The sequence below is a fragment of the Lathamus discolor genome, chromosome 5 (assembly GCF_037157495.1).
Source record: "Lathamus discolor isolate bLatDis1 chromosome 5, bLatDis1.hap1, whole genome shotgun sequence".
Classification (NCBI taxonomy): Eukaryota; Metazoa; Chordata; class Aves; order Psittaciformes; family Psittacidae; genus Lathamus; species Lathamus discolor.
In genome coordinates this window covers 2,813,101-2,833,399 of record NC_088888.1, presented here as the reverse complement: position 1 = coordinate 2,833,399, position 20,299 = coordinate 2,813,101, and the positions used below count along the sequence as shown (strand labels likewise).

The window sequence follows — 20,299 nt, the reverse complement described above, 5'->3', positions numbered from 1 at the left end:
TAATTATGCTCTTCTTATCAAATCTTCAAGTGAAAGACAAGATGTACTATGTAAAACATTCAATTTTGACACTAATAATATAATTTCTCCAGAATGTTGGTTTTTTTTTAATGTTGGCATCAAAATAACTTTTAAGAGCACTGAGAATATGTATGGAATTTTCTCATCCTAAAATTTATGTTCCTCTGTTTTCTGCAATGAGTAATCAAAGGTGTGCAGGAGTACATGAAACAGGAATGCTCTTTTTTATTTCTTGGGAGATGGCCATCTTTGCATTGGGCCAGAGCTATGAGTCAGGGCTGCTGTTTCCTATCCTAAAGTGAGGAATCTCTCTCAGGAAGTCCTGTGTAGTGCTGGAGATCAGAGCAGGTGATAATGGTCTCATCTGGCTTTGAAATTTATGAGAAGAAGATAGAACATGTAATGGAGTCATTATTTCATTTTAGTTCATTCTTCACATTGCAGCACTTGGAGATGTAAAAGCCGTGTGGTGACCAGATGGAAGGAGCAGGAATGGGGAGTAGTAGTAGGGTGGCTTCCCCATTACTAGTAAGAAAATCCTGAATAGAAGCAAAACATGCTGGGAAAATATGGAAGTCATTTTATCCATATAGAGACCTTCAAAAGAAGTATAAGTTATGAGAATGTGAGCCCTAAACTGAGAGGAGATGGATAAAGGAGGGGAAGGGTCAGGGGAATATGGACTAAAAATATGAGAGAAGATGAGTGGTTGTATCCTTCAGAACCCGAGTCACCTCTATCTGAGGCGCAAACATTAGCGGAGGACTCTGAATTCTCAAAGATGGAAAAAAACCTCAAACATGAATTTAAGATAACTCTAGGGGTGAGAGGAAGGAAATAAATGCCATTTATGCGAGGCTTAGAAATACTCCAAATGGCAAGAGTTAAAAATTGATCTTCTGATTTTCTTGTAGTCTTCCACATGCATCTTTCAGAACCCCGGGGCTCAAAATTTCCACCCAGCTTCAAAATTTGGGATTATTTGCCAAGGATTTGTTTTCTTGTTCTCTTTAATTCCATCCCTAAATATCCGTTCAGTAAGTCTTGGTTTCTAGTGGTTTGTATTTGGAGCTGGGCAAAATAGTTTCTTCTATCAATTCTTAAACTTTCATTTTCTGTTGTGGCCATGAGAAGAAAATGTAGTTTTAAATCATTAGAAATTATTTTCTTCAAAAGAAAATATTTATTTCATTGTGGACCTAAAATTAATTATAAGGTGACATTAAATAGCTGAAACCTTTCAAGGTAATTTATACTGAAACTTTTCTTTATATTCTGAGGAAATTCTGAACACTCTTGAATTGCTTAATCTAGTAAAACTAAGATGGGAAGGGGATATGAGTTTTTATAAAGACATTTAGGAGGTAAACTTCAAAGACAGAAAGAATTAGGTAAAGAACAATCTTGGCATAGGGTCGAGTTAATGCAAGCCAGTTATAGAATCATAGAAAGGACCTTAAGATACCTAGTTCCAACCCCCTGCCATGGGCATGAGCACCTCACACTAGAGCATGTCACCAAAAATATTAACTTAATATTAATTAAAAGATTATAAATTTAATTAGTAATAAACATTAATAATATGAAAGGAATATTAATACATTCACATTGGAAATCTAGAGAGAGATCTCTATCCACCCATCCAAGAGGTGACGTTCTGGTAATGGGAACTGCGAAATTCCCTGGTTTAGGCTGCAGTTGGGTGCACGAATGAAAACGATTGTATCGCAGAATTCTTAGGGACAGAAAATGAGGCTTGTGATGTGGATCAGTTGGTATCTGATGTTTAGGTGTCAGCAGCTGAGTTTGAAAAGAGACTTGGTTGTTTATTTGCACCATTGCTTTATTCTATTAATCACATGCTTCAGGACTTTTGTTTGCAGTCTGCGGAGGTCAGTAAGGGTCATTTTTACTTTTCATTTATGCACTGCTAGACTTCTAGGTTGGTCTCTTTCACTTTTGAACCATGAAAGTGCAGGAGGTAGGCTAAAGCCCTTAATCTCTTGCATGCATCTCACTCATAAGCTCGAGTTTAAAGAGATCAGCAGATCTGGGGTAAGGAAGGCATTTCCCTATTGATCAGATTGTCAAGGACTACTGCAGAAGAGGGGATTGTCTTAATTTCTTAGGATTTGCAGGAGATTCCACTTAACTGCTCCCTAATATTGCAAGGATTTGGACTATTGACAGTATATTGGATCTTGCTTTTTTGTCTCCTGGGGCTCAAAAACTTTGCAGCCGCTTTACGGTGAAGTCTAAGGTTTGCTACAGACTGCTGGGGAGCATTTTGCGCCCAGTGGTATGTGGGTACATACTGGGCAGGATGCTTGTGGACTCTATCCTGCTTCACATTAGGGCAGCCCAGTGGACTGGATAGCATTGGACTTTCTAAAGCTTGTCTGCTATAGATCAGAAATGAACTGGCCCAAAGAGGAAGGGAAGCAACTGCATTTCAGAGAAACACGTTAAGGGTGGTGTAGGTCAGGCACTGCTGCTGGCTTGGGGCTCAGGTGGAAATCACTGTCAGTCCTAAAACAATGCTTGGACCTCCTGCCACCTAAGAGACATGGGCAGTGCTTTAGGAAGGGGACAAAGTGGGTATTCAGGAAATGAGGAGGCAAGAGGGGGCCCAGCTCTTCGTATCACTTATAGATCCACTTGCCACACCAGGTGGCTCTGACACAAGAAAGCATCACAGAGCTGCTGGAGAAGTCTTGCTGATGAATTATTTTGAAGCTAGCAACAGCTTAGTGATTAATCAAGGAGAAAGATGAATCAAAATTAGTGATTTGTAAGATGCTGGTGCTCTGCTTTGTAACTTGCACACGCCACAGACATAAAACAGCTATGACGGTTTCTTCCTTTCCAGTCTAAACATTGTAAAAAGCTCCCCCCTTGTGTGAAACAGTCAAGTAAGCTGCAGTGATTCCTGTGGTGCACTAATACTTGCTGTTTAATTATACCTTTATGACTGGGAACAGGTAAAAGTGTTCATGCTAAAAGTATTTAGACATATGGGCTCTCCTTGTATTTGGAGTTGTTTTTATCTACCAGACCCATAAAGTAGTGAAGCTACATGATAATGCCATATGTATAATAAAAGCACATTTTTTTGAAGCCTACATAAATGCATACTACTAAAATACAGATATTTTGCTAAGGAAATTAAAAATGAAAGATAGGTTTAAAACATTGTTAAAGACTATAATGGGAATGGCAAGTGGCATAATGGGAATAATGCCGTGGGATTATCCTTGGCCAATAGGGAATAACCAGAATGAGATAGTATTAAGGACAATAAGTCCAATCCTGCAGAGCACGAGCAATCCTGAGATGTGCTGAGCCTGCTCAGCTGATGGTGAAGTCAGTGGGAGCTGAGGGCATTGAACAAGTTGGCAGAATGAGGCCCGAGTCGGAGACTTCCAACCTAAGGCTGTAATTTTTAGCCTGGATTTTTATGAGATGCCAATTTGATTTTTATGCAATGCCAATTTGGACGTCTTAGTGGGACCTTGGCACAATGAGAACCATTCAGAGCAGCAGCCAGATTTTTCCGAGGGGGTCTGATTCCCCCTGCCACTTCCATTGAAAGACAGATCCCTATTGTCTTCTGTGGGGTTTGTTTCTGGACCTGTTATCGGGAGGCACCCTAAATGCATTGAAAATCGACTGAGTGAGGTATGGAAGCAGCACATGTCAAAAACCCTGTGCTGCTGGCACTCTGGTTAGGTGGAGCCAGCTTAAGTCTATTTTCAATTGTGAGATGGCCAAGTTGTACAAGCGCTTCTGCCCATTTCATTCCTTAGCACAATAAACCCCTATTTTACATGCCTCAGATAGCCAAGGTTACAGAGCTGTAAGGACAGCAAGAGTCACGTATCTTGATTTTAAGCAAACAGTTTCCTTGGATGGAAAATAACATTTTTGACTCCCTGAGCAGAAAAAACCTGGAAAAGCTATCTCCCCCTTTCCCAGAGTCCAAGCAGGATTGTTTTAATAACCTTATTAACAAGGTCTATGTGAAATAGTAGTGACTATGGCCTCGATTCTTCAGTTCCAGCACAACTGTCCATGACCATGAAGGAGTGTGTGTGAAGTGTTTGCAGGGCTAGGGGCTATGACCCTGTCCCACTGAAATCATCAGAGAGTTACCAACTGTTATGGAGTTTGGGGGTGCATGATCAACCCCAGTACCAACCACCCTGTGGGCTACCACGAGGCAGGGCCAAAACTAGCCTGTAGTTTTGGCTGCTGGCAGTGAATTCAGATATCTAATGTGCTTCTTCCTTCCAGCCATGTTGTAGAAGCTACTGTCAGAGAAGGGGGCTTCATTCTGGCCCCTGCAATCTCAGGGTGTCTCCTGGGACTGCATTTCCTTCACCATACTGGGCTGCAGTGAGCCCGTTGCCTTGCAGCTGCATCAGCAAGATTTTTTTCTTCCTTGAGTGGAATGTTGAGAAATTTAGCCCTGTTGAGGCCTCATGGACTTTTTGTAGCCTGGCCACAAAACCTCATTGTATTTACCTGTGTTTCCATGCCCATTTTGAGCTCTACTTTAGCTGCTACAGCAAAATCATGCATGTAGGATGAGGGGAGTCAGAGGAGTCCTCACTTCTATGGACAGCTTCCACAGCTGCTCCTAAAATGCTGCTGCCTTGTCCCTTTAGGAGGCACCTGAAGGTACCTCTCAGTTCTTCAGTGCGCTTTCAGCACTCTGGGACTACTCATAAATACCCTTGTTAAAACATACGTTTCAGTCTGGTCATGATGAGCCTAACTGCTGAGTCTGGCCTTACAGGGAGGATGGCACTTACTTCCTTAAATCTATAGTATAGAGCATCCACATTCATATTTTTAGTAGCATATAGCAGTGGTCCAACGTTTAGTGTACTGTATGTACTTTTAATAATCTCCATAAAAGCCTGATTTTCAATCCCTAGGCTCAAGCTGACAGTGTAAATAAAATCACCCAAATCCACAGGGTAAGAGAAATGAAAATGACAAGGATTAAAATTTTGTCAAACCTCTTTCTTTTTAAAATTCTGCTTCCCTTCCAATTGGATCACGACCCTCTGTGTGCACAGCTTAAGACCAGACGGTATGCTTTCACTTTTATTCCACTCTGCAGCAGGCTTACAGTATTTAGTGAAAGTCTGTAAAGAATGTGTGCTGTGTAGAGAGTTAATACCATAATCCCCTATCGTTAGGGTCAAATGCTGAATAGAGCAGAAGAATTAGAAAATATGTTACATACAATGGCAGAAAAAATGCATCAGCATGCTGTTCTGTTAACACATGCATTCATTAACCACAAGTAAATGACAATGAGGTAATAGAGTATATTAGGAGATGTGTACTTCAAGTCTAGTGCGCTTATTGTTATGAGAACCTAAGACTTTGAGTGAGAATTCTAACTGTGAATACACACACACATCGCGGGGCTTTTCTTTGGATATAATTGCGTCTTTCTAGGAAGCGCTTAGATACAAAGATCAGCTTTTAAAATTATTTGGCAGAGATGAACTTTGAATATTCCTTTTTTAAATTTCCTGTGAAGTGCCGTATCTATATTTTGCTATCCAAGCACAACAATACATCTGTCTCTAGAGAAATCCCAAGCGTGAATTGCAGTGATTTTAGCTAAGGAAGTGTTCAGAAAACAACCCTAGTGCTTGCCTTTTCAAGAGATCCTTAGGAGGCTTGCTACTTACATCATATAGAATTGGCATGGGTGCTTCATTCCCTTGGGTTTTCAGGGAAAAATTAGCTAGTACTCACTGGAGGAGTGACAATTTGCTAGAAAGACGAGAGAAAACGCATGTAGCGTTGCCTGATACCAACTGGAAAACATAAGAATCACACCATATAAAAATCTTATTGCTATGAATTAGTGTGTTGTGCCTTCCTGTAAGGAAAAGGCTGAGCTTCGCAAGAAGGGGGGTGGCCCTATGCAATAGGAAGAGATATAGAAGTTATTTGGCTGCCTGTACTGACACTAAGTAGTGTCTGATTCCCTAATTATTCCTCCTGATTTAGCCTGGTTATTAAGTGAGAGAGACAGTGCTGAGCTGGAGACGGGATGAAGGTACTTAAAAACCATCTTGCAATAGCTGGTTAATAACAAACTGTGGAAAGCATGGCAGCAGCATGTAACCACAAGACTTTGTCCAGTGCAAGCATGTTATCTTATCTCAGCACTGATCAGTTGTAAATAGGACCAGGCAGCACTTTACCGAACTGAGTACGTATGGTCTTATGTAGACAGATGTGCTGGTTCTGCACTGTCACCTGCACAATGTTTACAATTTTGTTATTTTCCTCCAGTAGGAGTTGGGAGTGATTGGGAAATCGCCTTTATCTAAAGAAATAAAAAAAGAAAATTGACTTTAATTTCTCTCTTTTTTTTTTTTAATAAATTCAGAAGAATCTTGGTTCAAAAAACTCACTTTTCCAAGAAAAAGCTCCTTTAAAAAAAAAGAGGAAAAAAGTCTTCAAAAACTGCTTGACTAATAATTGAAGTTAAAGAGACTTTAACTTTTAAATCTTTTAGGTTTCTGAAGGGAGAAAAAATGGTGTAAAGGGCTGTTGTTTCTCGTTAAGTTGCGCATTTCTTTTCATTTTGAAAGCTTTCTTAGGTTCTCTTTGAGCATTTTTGAGTTTTATGAATGGGGCTTTAACAGTTGTTGAGCCCTTCTGACAGGAAGTGGCAGGCAACATCAGCAAGGGTCAGGTCTGAAGGTGTTAGTGTCCTGTGCCTTGAATGTTGTGTCCTGTAGTGGTCTCATCAGAGGTGTGAACTGCTGAAGGCTTCCTTTCCTTCTAATCCTCATGATAATTTGTTTTACCTACTTTTTACTATAGTCTGGCTTTTCTTCCCTCAAAGTTGCACTCCTAAAAAAACAAACCTAGAAAAAAAATGAGCTAAAAAAGGAGCCTCACCTCTGAAACACAAAAATCCTCCCCCATGGAGGTGCACGGTTTTCCTACACTTCCATTGGTGTCAAAGACATTTTTCGTCTAGGTAAAAGTCAGCTTTGGGGTTTAGCCTTCATAATCTTAAGTATACATTTCTTTCCACTCTTGGGCAGTAAATGTAGTATTCAGTTTATTTAACCACACTTACTACATCATGGTGGACAGCCAAAGCCAGGCTGTGCCAACCTGCTGCCCAGGTAAATCCTGGTGAGGAGATTCACAGGGACTGAGCTGCATATATCTGCAACTCCTGGCTGTAGGAATGCTGCATGTTTTTTAAGGGAAGAACACCTCACCTGGAAATAGCAGACTTCATGAGTAGATATTATTTAAATCAGTAGATTATGTGTATTGGTCTTGACTCAGTTTAATATCCTACTGAGTCAGTAGGCTGAAACAATTAGAAATTGTGACTAGAAAGAGAAATGGAGTGTGATAAATTAAATCAAAGAAACAAAACCTGTTATTTCTTCGGTGACAGAATACACAGCAATAAAAGATGAAGCATTTGATGTGGAGTTCTTTCTGTAAGACAAAAAATGTACAAAATTCAGATGAATGAAGGATTATTCAGGTTGGTGCTCGTCATTCAACAAGTGGCTCAGCTCAAGAAATGAGCTAACAAACCTAGAGCAAGAATCTGATAATAATCACTGCCATGACTAATTTTAAGTCTAAAAAGCCACAAAAGAGCTTTGTGAAGTGTCTGATGGCACTGTCACCCTGGGGCAGCAGGGTCGTGAGTGGGAGCTGTGGCCCTGTGCTTGGTCCCTGGTCTTCATTTTCCATACAGCTCTCTTGGTCAGGCTCAGACATTTAAATGCTGTACTGGTGGGTCGCTCACGTTTTGTGCAAGCACAGTTAATGCCCATTCACTAGAAAAGCCTGGAATGAGGTTGACTGTCTTAGATACAGTTATTTTCTAAGATCTGATTTCTGGTTCAGCTGAGCAGAATTGAGATGGAGGTCTGACTGCTGAATTCTTATATCTGTGAAGAGCAATGCAGCCATTTTTCAGATGAATGAATGAAAAGACCTCTGTGATGCCCACAAACTAATGATTATGAATATTTGGATGTTTCAGTGCTCATGATATGACTATATGGGGTTAAAGCAACAGTGCTGTTGGGAAAACAACCAGAAAAGGGAAAAGAATACTGTCATTTGCTTAAATAATCAAGTTGTGTATGCTCTTCTTGCCATCAATTTGCATGTGGTTCCACACAGCTCCTTCCTGTGGTTCAGAAGGGGATTGACTCAAGTTAATTGCCCAGGAAATGCTCTCCTCTTGAGAATTACTTGAGAAGAAAGGGAATGAACTCTTCCTAGCCATGTCCATGCTTTGTTCAGGTCAGTGGCAGCTTTGGGTGCTTTTGGAAAGGATTCAAGACCAGTGTGGTGTGGAAGAAGTGATGTCTACCTTATTTCTTGATATTGGACTGTAATGTTAGCAAAATAAAAGCAGTTTTGGGTTGACCTTGAAGGAATTTACCGTTCTGAACAAGTGAGGTGACAGTGTGTTTTGTGGAAGTGTTTATGAAGAAGTTATATTTGCTTCTCACAGTAGTTACATCCCCTCTACCAGAACAACATCTATCTTTCAAGTACCTAAATATGCCAGCATCTTTAATTTCCCTTTTTTTGTAGGGAATGTAGCTTGATTAGCATGGTTTTGTTTGCTTGTTTTTGTGCTTAGATGTGGTTGTACCTGGCAACTGTGTGTGAAGAAATTAATGAGGCAAAGTTAAGTCAGAGAGATGAGTTGTGCAATTAATGCTGAATGTGGTGAGATCTATAGTTATTCTCATCTCTTGTGAAAATGAATGAGCTTGCCATAGGAGAGTTGTGCCTCCTGCCTTCGTGGGTTTTTTCTACATTGATTGGCATTTTTTGGTTTTGATAGGACGTACCAGCTGCAGGATGTAATGTGATGCAAAATCCACCCATGAGCAGAGAGTCAGGAAGGCTGGATGATCAGCTACTCATGCCACTGCTCCTTCACAAAGATTGCTGCAGATGCACCATTAGCAGAGAGGAAAGGCATCATTTGTTTGAACAGAAGGATTCTGTCTGATTTAGAGATTGCCCAGCAAAACATGAAACACAACATGTAATACTCCTTTGCCCATTTGCAAACGGTGACCGTGCACAAATCAAACTCCAACATTATATTACAGAGGAAATAAAAATGTATGCCTCCCTTTGAAAAGTAACACAAAGCTTGATTTCCCCACATGTGCAGCCACAGGCAGAACTCATCACTGTCACCAGATAGCTCTTGTGAATGTGGTACACACATGTTTTCACTTCCATGTTTTTCATTGTAGTGTTCCTGGTAACTGCCAGTTTATTGCCTTGGAAGCTACTGTCTGTGTGCTTTGTTAAACCTGTCTTCTTATGAGCTTCTTCTCTGCCCTTCTTTGTTTGATTTGGTGTTGGAAAATGCTATGTGAAAGCTGTTCTTCATGCTCAAAGGAAGCAACCATAGTGCAGGACAGAGTATTTTTTAGGAAGTTCTGAATTCACACACAAGCAAAAAGATGCTCCAAGGAACTAAAGGAACTGACAACAGCTCTAGATCATGTTTAGTGAATAATCACTTAAAACAGGCATTTGATGGAATTTAGGAGAAGTTAAGAACATTTATCTGTATATTTCTGGCCCCTCTTTTCAAAAGTGTTATTAAATAATATCAATATCACAAAGCCCAAATCTAATGCAGAGAAACACTATGTACCAAAGTAGGTATTTTAAAACCTTTTTTGTTAACTATTTGTGCATCGAAACAAAAAAAGCACCAAAAATACATCTTCACAATGCTACAGCATCTCCATAGCTTTGAGACCACAGGATCCCCAGGCTGTCATTAGTGGAGTACTGGTGCCAATCTCAAGGCAATTTTTTGGAATGAGTTGTTCCACAGTTTTTTGGCTGATTCAAGTGCCTTTACAGTGGCTTTAGGTTCATATAGATTCCCTGATTTTTGTCTGTGGAAATGGAAATACTGGTCATGGACAGTCACAGCCAATGAAGGAAGGGGAAGCACAAAGAACCAGGCCCTGATCCTGTGTGCTGTCTTGGTGCTCTAGGTACCTCTATCACAATGAGGATTATGAGGTATAAATGCAGTTCTGTAATTTAACCCATCCATAATCTGCATCTTTATGGAAAAGAGCTCTGACTCTTTATTTTGGGGCAGAAGTCCCACTGGGACACCTGAAAGTAAAGTTTGCTGCAAAGATGATTGCACATTTCTTGTGTAAAGTTTTACTTTTTGTGTTAAATTCAGCGTGGGTCAAAGTTGCTTTACATCACTGTGGCTGGTTCCAAAAGAAACCTTCAAATAAACTAGGATTATTGCAACATTGTCTGTTGAAATACACCCAGGTAATCCAGCATGGCTTAACTTGGGCAAATGAAATCAAGTAAATTTTATCCATCTTGCACAATTCAGCTTGGGTTTGCTTCCTACCTGCTGTGCAGGATGCTCACAAAGCACCAGAGTATTCAGGTAATGCACGCAGCATAGATAGGGGCTGTCATTGTATCTTAGCAGTTTAGGAGATGAAGGGGAGAAATGTTAATGCTTTGCATTTATTTACTTTTACAGCATGCCATAAAGATTAAAAATACATTGTACACAAGTGCAGTATTTAATGTAGCACTTTAATTACATTCAAGTGTGTTACTAAATAGTCTTGAGAAAACCTTAATGACCAGCTGTTGTACCCTCTTCCCATATGTCAGAAATGGTTTCAGAAATCACATTCTGGGACAGTAAGGTTGTATAATTAGACAGTGTATAGTTAACACTTCTAGATTTTCCTCTTAAACTGTGGGCCCTTTTCACTAACATATTGTGGTTTGGTGCCAGTTTGGCACAATGCAATTATGCGATGTGCCAAACTGCAACTGAGATGTACAAACTCTCAGAGACATGTTATGATTGCACCATTATCTTTTTATATCTTTTTCATCATTAGGACTGGATGTTTTTTATGTTATGTAAGGTTCAGCTTTTTGTGGCCAGCAAACTTAGTAAATAGGACTATAAATTTTTAATACTTCTTCCATAATGCCATTTGTCTAATCGGAATTAGATGGCTCCTGTAACCCCACATCAGTTTTCACCAAAAAAGGCATCATTCCAAGAACAGCAGCTATGGATGAAAATTTAGAAGGAGGCACCTTTTGGCTCCGTTCAGGAATGCACTTAAGCACATGCTTAGCGTTAAGCACATGAGTGCTTATATAGAGGCATGCGCTGAAGCTGGATCAGAATATGGCTTATGCAAACAAATAAACCCTTTCTGGAAGGAAGCACATATAGGAGTAGCTCAGTCTTTTGAACACTTTTCCTGATGACATCTAAAAATGAGAGTGCTTTTCTGGGACAGTTGTTACTTTGCAAGACGAAACACATCCCCAGTACGCAAGGTTGCAGGGGGGGCAGTCTATGGGAATATGTTGAGCGCAAGCCGGCAGGCGAGCCGTCAGCGCGTGGCACGCAGACCATCCATCCTGGCTGAGCAAGGGGGGCCATGGGAGGCAGCAGTTTCACCACCCTGACAAGGGAGGTTTATGGCAGGTTTTGTTGGGGGGGGTTTCTGGTGTGGGGTTTTTTTTTTTCCTCCCTGAGCTTCAATTTCCAATGACTTATTTAGATGTAAGCAATGACAGCTGTAATCATGTTTTAAATCTTGCTTTGTATCCTTAGTTATCATGTTGTTCAATTAATATTCAGAATAATGGAAGTGATGTTGCCCCTTTGAAAAAGACTTGAATGCAGGCCAAAGCTTTGGGAAACTGATTCTCAAGAGGATTAATCAGCATTTAAAACTTGCATTAATAAAAATCTGATCTTCTACTGTGTGGCATGCATAATACTTTTCATTTTTAAGCATTTTATTTTAATAGTGTGGTATCCTTTGTCCTGATTTTTAAAGGGATTTTAAAATGTAACTCCTTCAAATCAATCCTGCTTTGACCCCTGGGCATTCTTTTGCTGAATATGAAAACAATGAAGAAATCCTTGGTTCACAAATACCTCTATTACTAAGGATGAGCAAAGTACAGTGCACAAGCACACTTGGAATAGAAATTATATACGGCTTCCACAGGAATTTGTTAGGTAAGGGCTTGCCTTTTCATGTAAGTTATTGGTCAGTAAGATCACAAGTTTACAAGTAATTTACCTTCAAACTTTTAAGTAATTATGCTCTGAGAACACACGAAGAGTCCTGGTTGGGCTCCATAAACAGTGCTCTCCTTTTTTCACATGACTTTTCACTCTGTTATAAGGAATATTATTGTACCCCATGCCAACAACATTGAGTCTATGTCTGAAAGACAGACTTAATCTATGTTTTGTGGTGTTCTCCTGATCTTATTAGTGGGTTAGAGAAACAAGAGGATTTTGTATAAAGTTTCGCATATAAATTCAATTCTAGTAAACCAGCTAATTTACATGCTAAACAGCCAGCAGTTGGTAAGATAGTTTTGTCTCGCGTCAAATGCAGAAGCTAAATGCATTTTAGAAATACTAGAAAACATTGTTTCTTGTGGAGAGGCATTTTAATAGCAAATAGCTTGCTCAGATCTTCTACGAAGCAGGGAAATCTAGTTGAGAAATTCCTGTATCCTTACTCATGTATTGAAAGGCAACAGTTTGTGCTCTGAGTATGGACCGTCTGCTTTTACTTTGTTTCATACCTAATGTGATGCTTCAGTGCATCATAAACACAATGAGTTTTCTAAATGATGCCAGAGGTTCTTTAAAGATATTTATATAATCTTGCTGCCTTCTAGAAATAGAAGGTAAATGTGTTTTGTTAAAAAATGGTGCCTATCAAATGGAACATTGAAAATTGTGTCTTAGGCACTGGGCAGGATGACTAGACTTTGAAATGCTGCAGAGAAAAATGAATCACAGAAAACATGCCTTCTTTACCTACAGGAAATAGTGCTCCCATCATAGGCGGTGAAGTGAGAGAGGGAAGGGTTTTACTCTGATGTGCACATTTTTGAACTAGATGCTGATGTAGATTTCCTGGAATAAAAAGCTTAAGATTCCATTCAAGATGCTCTGAGTTCTTACTCAGGGAGTTCCTACTGTGTCTGGCCCAGTGATGAACAATGCCATCAGTGTCTGGCACTATTGCCCACAGGCTGAAGTATTTTCCCATGAGTGAAATCCTGGCCATAAGAAATCTATGAGAAAACACATGGTCAAGATTTCCAGTTGTGCTAGGACGTTTTCATGAGCTGATAGACACCTGGATTAAAATCCAAAAGGCTGGATAAAATATATATGAGATTTCTACTTGCTGGATAACTACCCAGTCAATGGCTCTCATCACTAGCCTCCCCTCCTACTTACCATCCCCAAAGAATCTTGCTCCTGCCTGTCTTTGGTACCCTCTGAAGAGGAATAGAGAAGTCTCTTTGAAATTCAGTCTGCAGTGTTTAAATACACGATTTAGCACAAAAGTTCGTGTCTAATTTGGAAATAAATAGATGGGGCCCATCCTCTTGCACTGAAGTGCCATGACTTGGATCGACACCTTAATTTTCTACAAGCAGGGTGGTTGTGTCCAACCTACTGACTTGGAGCAGTGCCTGGGAGTGAAGCTCTTGCCTTGCTCTCTCCATGAGCAATGCCTGAAAGCAAGCTAAAAACATGTCCTAAGTGCAAGACACTCCTCAGCCAGGCCAGCAGATCAAGGGATGGCCTTTGGGATTTTTGCTATACAGGGATGAGAGAGGAAACATCCAAAATGATGGTGAACAGCTATTGCAGCGCAGCCTGAGACTTTGAAGTGCAAAGAGGGCAAAACACCAGTTGCCCAGTGTGGTGGGTTACTGTAGAAATTATTACATGCACTAAAATCATCTAAACCCTACTGCAGAAAATCAAAGCTACAATTAAGTGAGAGTAAGTCTGATACACCACGGAAGGGAGCCTGGTCCTATTCTGTGCTGTTGGACCACAGTCTTTCTTTTGCTATCTTCTACACTTGTTCTCTCTTTTTAGGCTCCTAATTGCTGTGAGGAACCAACCTCCTTTGTGCAAGTCAAGGCTGTTAGCACTTCCACCATAGTTCCAGCCTTTCATGATTGCTCCTTGGAGCTCTAGATGCCCCTTGCCTGTCTCCTTCCTCCTGCTTTCCTTGCTATCCAGTCTGCCTTGCTCTAGGCTGTGCCAGTACCAGAGTAGACTGAACACAAGTCCCACATTCTTTATTATGGAGTCAGCATTTCTTCCTCATTCCTAGCCTGGCTGCTGCCCAGTGGGTTATTTTGGGAGCTACTCTAGCTGGTCCAGACGACAGTCACATTAGTGAGTGTACGAACAGCTAAATACTGCTGAAGGTTGGCAGCGCCTGAGTTGGGTGCTGTTTTGCTTGGGACATGGACATAGTGTAACTATCCCTGAGGAGAAAGGAGTTAGAGGGTAAAGTCTGTAAGTGTCCAGCACCCAAAGGCTAACTGAGTGATGGAGAGGTGTGGCTGAGCATCAGCCCCTTGCAGTGCTTCCCTATAACCAACAGCACTGCAAATCTGCATGTTGGGGATGGGAGCAACTGTGCTGTGAAAGGGATTAATGCTTTCCTCCCTGTCCTTACCATCCCTCTCGCAAGCCAGCGTGGCTCCTCTGCTCCCTGGATGTGTGGTCTCCACACCTCCGCCTGCATCAAGGTGAGAAGCAGCAAAACTGCAGCAGCACTGCAGGGTTGTCCTGTGGGTCTTGGTAGGTTGGGACTGGGAAGCATTGGTCTAGCAAGTAGTTCATGGTTCAGATGTGTCCTCTCGCTCTATGCTTCCCCTCCTCAGAAAACGAGCATTGCACGGTGTGGAAACCAAGCTATAGGTCAGGCAGAGTATGTAAGGGGACAGGCATTCAGTGGCAAAAGGGCACAGAAGAAAAGGGCAGGAGGAGGAGAAGGAAATGGGATGGAAGACAAAGTATTCAAAATAACAACCATGAAATGGTTGGGAAAGACAAATTTGTTTGAGAGCTTTCTGGGTAAGATTCAATCCTACATGTGTTCTTGAGCTTGTAAATAATACTGGTGTATAGGTACAAAGTGGGGTTCCCTGACCAGGGACTGATCCTACAGGGTCTTAGTTTGGTGTCCTGCCTATGATATGTTAGCTTTCATTGGAATTAGAAGCATTTTTACTTTCTCTGGTCCACCTGCTGTCCTTGTAAACTGTGCTGTACTTCAATGTCCCTTATGTCTGTGGAGCCAGATGGCCACCAATGACTCATACCACTTTTTCTGGGAGCCACCTTGGAATACCTTATATCATCCTGAATTTTTCCTCTTTGAAATGTCTTGTGCTGGGCAACTTTCAACACGTGTCATCAAGCACTCGATACCATCGCACCTTCTCAGCCCTGCTGTTGAGGTGCAGGTCCTGGAGGAAGCCTGAATGCCCTTAAAGCAGCCAGTGGGCAGAGGCAGTGGGGCTCTTGTGGTATCTGAGCTGCTTTATCTGGGGTAGATCCCCCCATAACTTCCACTTGGGTGCTCCCTGAGGACATAGCAGCATCTGTCCTGTAGCAGAGCGCAACCATGGATGCGCGGAGAACAGTGTTAAATCCTGTGGCAGAGTCATGATATATTGCTAGCTCATTTATTAACCTTTTACTTTCTATTGCAGTGGTTTTGTGACAAAAAAGGTTATTGTTATACTTGAATTTATCATGCTGTTGGAGAGCACTGGGCGGGAGTCAGCCTTGAGGCAGTCAGATAGACAAGATGAACTCTTGAAGTACCTTTCCAGACCTATTTCTACAAGTCTATGAGCAGAACAAAATGAACTCAAGATGTTTTCCCAGAAGACAGCAAATAAAGGAACCATTTCTTTGAATTCTGCACAGATTGAATATGAACAAAATGAATTCCACATCTGGTCCATTCTTCTTTTCCATTTCTTTAAAGAATAGATACAATAATGCCATGTACACACACAGAAACCACACACAGGGAAGGTCAAGTCTAGGGTGCCCCAAGTTTTACTTTCTCTCTCTTTTCGAAATGGCAGAAGATTAAAAAAAAGTAATGAATCTTCATGCCCCACATGCTGAAATAAAATGGCAGCTGCATCCTAAACCATTGCAGCTCCTGTGCTGAGTGCTCCGAAATCAGAATCTGAGAGGGAAAAGCAGCTGGCAGTGGCCAGAAAGGGCTGTTTGCATGGAGAGGAAGGCTCAGAAAACTTTTTGGCTCAGGGCGATTCATGATATGAAGGTGAGCAGCTGGACTCTGTACACAGTGTCTGAAGGGAGTTGGACCCCTAGTGAAGATGACTCACAAAAGCCAGAGTGCTGAGCAGGGACCTACTTGTCTAAGCCAGTGGCGACCACTGGAGAGACAGGTTTGCCCATCATCCCGGCTCTTAAGGCCACTCAGATGCCCTGAACAGGCCAGAGAGCAGATATAGGGTATGGCAGCCTCTCCAAGTTGTGACTAGTGAATACTGTCACCTACCAGATATTTTGGATGAGCCCAACCTTTGCAGTTTGTTTGCTCAACCAAATTGTTTGCCTTTCCTGAATCTTGCAAGGCTCCAAAAAAACCATATACATTTGTCTTATAAATATTTATTAATTTCCCCTTTGTTAGCTAATTGTTTTGTAACACAGATGACTTTCTTCATTAAGCAGATTGCTAAAATGCTATTCCACAATACATTTATTGTTAATTCCCTAATTAGTTAGGAATGCATGTTTTTCAGATAGTGAAGCAACCTGCATAGTGCTTAGCAGGTTAGCTTTTAAAACTAACTTTGTCTTCAGGTTTGAATGTTCGGCAGTAAGGAAGATGCTTCTTAAATGCATTTTTAAAAAGTAAATTAATAAACATAGGTCAAAATTAATGTAGAGTCAGAATTATGCAATTTGCCTGCACATTAACATCTTCCTACTCTATCCTCTAATAATATTTCTGAATCAGATTGGTTGTACTAACTTCACCTCTCTCCAGAGAGCAAATTTTTGATATGCTCTAACTGCGCGATGCACTTGGACATAAAGTGAGTAAAAATAATGTCTTTTATTTTGTGCATCAATTTATTTTGTTCATTTTGCCCATTTTGGTAGCTTCTTGCTTTTTTCCGTTCTTGTTATGCATGTGCTTTAGAAAGAACGCATCCACATTGGAGTGGTTAATCAAGGGGAACTAACCAAAATAATCACTTTCTAGTACTTCAAAATATTCTGATATTTTTAATGGAGAATATGCATTCTTAAATTAAATATGCTTAATAAGTAATAAGTAGTAATAAGAACAAAGCGGGCTCTGTAAGAATGAGTGTTATATTTTAAGCAAAATGCATTTGATTTGCTGGGTTCAAAACTGCTTTGAAGCAGTAAGAATCAGTGCAAAAACTGGGGTGAAAGAGGATGGAGAGCCTCATAATGCTTATAAATTGTCCCTAATTGTATGGATTTTAAATACAAAAGTTGGCAGTGACAAAAGCTAAAAGCCATTAGGAGAGATCCTATTGTGCAACGCATCAGTAATTGTAAATCAGAATCTTCGGAGAAAAAAAAAACCCAACTAGTTTTCTAAAATTTTCATAACTGTACTTGAGACTTGTCTTGATGTTTACTACAATGATGGCATTGTTTGAAATGACATAGCCTAATGCATATATAAATCCAGTTTGAAAAGAGCTCCTAATTAACATGAATAGTCTTCTTCTCTGAAGGTCATTTATTGCAAAGTTCATTTTTCAGCCGAGCATTGCTAAAGTAGTCACCCCGCTAACAGCCATTAGATTAAGAGACTTAGGTCTGTTCTCTTCCTGACACTGGGTCAGGGTTTTCAAAGAAACAGGCTCTTTAATGCCAAGAAGCCCTTAAAAATAATATTTGAACAGAAAAAGAATGGATGTAATTATATTGTAAATATTTCTGCGCTTATTGAATTAATGAAGATAATTCTATTCATTTTCTCTTAAACAAAAAAAAAAAAAAGAAGGAAAACAACCCACACCAAGTTTTCCTTATGTGATGTTCCAGTGCAGCTCTTCCCCATGGGACCTTTGATTTCTTCAGTCATAACGATTCATTAAAACCGAGAGACACGGAATATTTAGCATCTGATGTGTGAGCATTTTCACCTATTGCCAAATATTTGGTACATGAAGACCCAGGTGCCTCTGCCTCCCCTTTGGAGGCCCTGGAAAGGCTTTCTGTGTCTGCATGCATGCTAGCCACTGCTCCTCCAGCAACAAGAGCTCTCCAAATCTGAGGAGCACCAACTTACCACTGCCAAACTTACAAAGTGCCACTTCACCAGGACTTTAATGGCTGAACCATGACTATCTAATTCTGAAACAGTGTATGTCTAGCACCCCCATTAATACCATTGACACGATACCCATTTGAATATAGGTTTGGAAACTGCAGCAACAGAAAGTTACCACTTGGGCTAAGTGATATCCCCCAGTGGGTTTTCTGGTCATGCCTATGGACATGTAGTTATGAAGGATCTTTGCTGTGATCCAAAAGCTTGTTCACCCATGTCAGTTAGTTACAAACAGGTACAGCGTCTTTTGGGCTGGGGTGTGACATTGCTGTCCTGCATCGTGGAGGCTACAGAAGCGGGTACACCATGCCCATACCAGCTCAGTACACCACCAAGGCTCAGGTAAGCCTTTATATTTATTATGCTTGCCTCCATTTAATCAGGCCAAGGGTGGGATCTTTGGTAGTCAGTAGGAGCCTAAGTCATTCCCAAACTGGATTTGTGTCCCCTTCGCCCCTAGCCTTGCCACTCTCCCTGGAGTCAGGCTTCCTTGGGCTCCTGGTGACTACAGCTGGGCTGCTGGAGATCAAAGTACAAGAAAACCCATCCAAGTCTGAACAACAATAGTGTTGAGACAGCAGCAAAGTACCCCTCTGCCCCTTCCACTCCTCTCTGAGCCCACATCTAGGCAGAAAGGCTGCAGGTATGATGCTGGGGAGTGGGACACTCATGATGTGCCTCAGTTGTTCCTCCCTGCCAGCTTCCACAGGGTGTTTGCTCCTCTCCACTTGCATTAGCAGAGGGGAGCATATGGGCCTTGGAGATTTAATGTTTCATGGCTTACTTGGCTGTCAAAATGTTTTACATTATTATTTGTTGCAACATTCACGGTGATCATCTTTAAGGAAAAAAAAAACCCTGTGCGGCAGGTCCCTAGATGCCCTTGCTGGGAGCAGATGTCAGAGCAAGAGCATTGTTAAGCCTCTCTTGGATTTTTCATTTCCCACCCTTTGTACAGCCAACACGGTGCAACGTGGTGCACGCACAGCCTGGCAGGACCCACTGGGGTGGTTTAGGAAGGTTGAAACAGGGAAACTTGCGGATTTATAGGGCGCCGAGACAGATTCGTAATCTGTATTGATGGCATCATCCCCAACCATGTGACAACCAAAGCAGATAAGCCTATGACTGAACTGAAAAGATTTCTTAAAGCTGGTAATCGATAGTGAGCAGCTCAGTCTGTTGAGCTATCGGGTTCGGAGATCTCCAAGCGTGGGGGTGAGGGGAGCTCTGGGTTTGTAAAGTGCTGAGATGCTGCTAAGCCGGTACCTGCTGTTGCTGGGGTGATTTCAGCTGAAGGGGGACTCAACAAAAGCCATGCGAAGACTTTGCTTATTAGGCAGGAAGATCCAGAAGCAGAGGGCTAATGAGTAAAGAACCTGACTACCACTGGGTTGGGGACCTTTGTTGTGAGTGAAGCTCTCCAAGAGTGCTGCATATTGTCCCTTCTCCAGTGCCCCAGGCTTGACAGTCAAAATCTCTTGCTGATGCTGAAAGTTTCCACACGGGTTTCCTTTCTTTGGTCTGATATCCCATTACTTACAAGATACTTGTGTTTAAAAAGCAGTCACAAACCTGATAGACTTCCTAAAGGAGATATCTTCCAGTGCTTCTGATGGAGGGGACCTGTTTAATAATGAATAGAATGATCTTACTCTTATTAAAAGCATAATGACTTTCCAGGAAGCAACTATTCAAGCCACTGTTGTCCATGGTGCACCATAAAATAGTCTCTCCTCAGATAGATGCCCTGGGACAGAGCTTCCCCCCCAGAAGTCACTGCCTGCCTATCCTGTGCCTTTCAAAAAGAGAAGGGAGCTGGTGCCTGTCGAGAGAAGTTGTGTATAGGTAGCACCTCCTCAGAAACAGCATCCCCATGAAAGGGAAAGAAGTTGTCTCCAGATAATCAAGCCTTGTGCTTTGTTTCCACAAGATGACTTGATGTTGTGAAGGCTGGACTGGTTAGACTGGCACGTAAAGAT

At 41.3% G+C, this 20,299-nt stretch overlaps 1 long non-coding RNA gene across 6 annotated transcripts in view; it reads left to right on the top strand.

Annotated features, from left to right (window-relative positions):
• LOC136014591 (uncharacterized) overlaps positions 1-20,299 on the top strand; it is an 86,706-nt gene that overhangs the window by 44,656 nt on the left and 21,751 nt on the right. For 4 of the 6 annotated variants that reach the window (XR_010612788.1, XR_010612786.1, XR_010612784.1 and 1 more), the window contains exon 1: positions 18,539-18,659. The exons of the other annotated variants lie outside the window; for them this stretch is intronic. This is a non-coding gene — a long non-coding RNA (uncharacterized LOC136014591). Of the gene's footprint in view, positions 1-18,538; positions 18,660-20,299 lie in introns of those variants that run through there. 6 annotated transcript variants of the gene reach the window in all.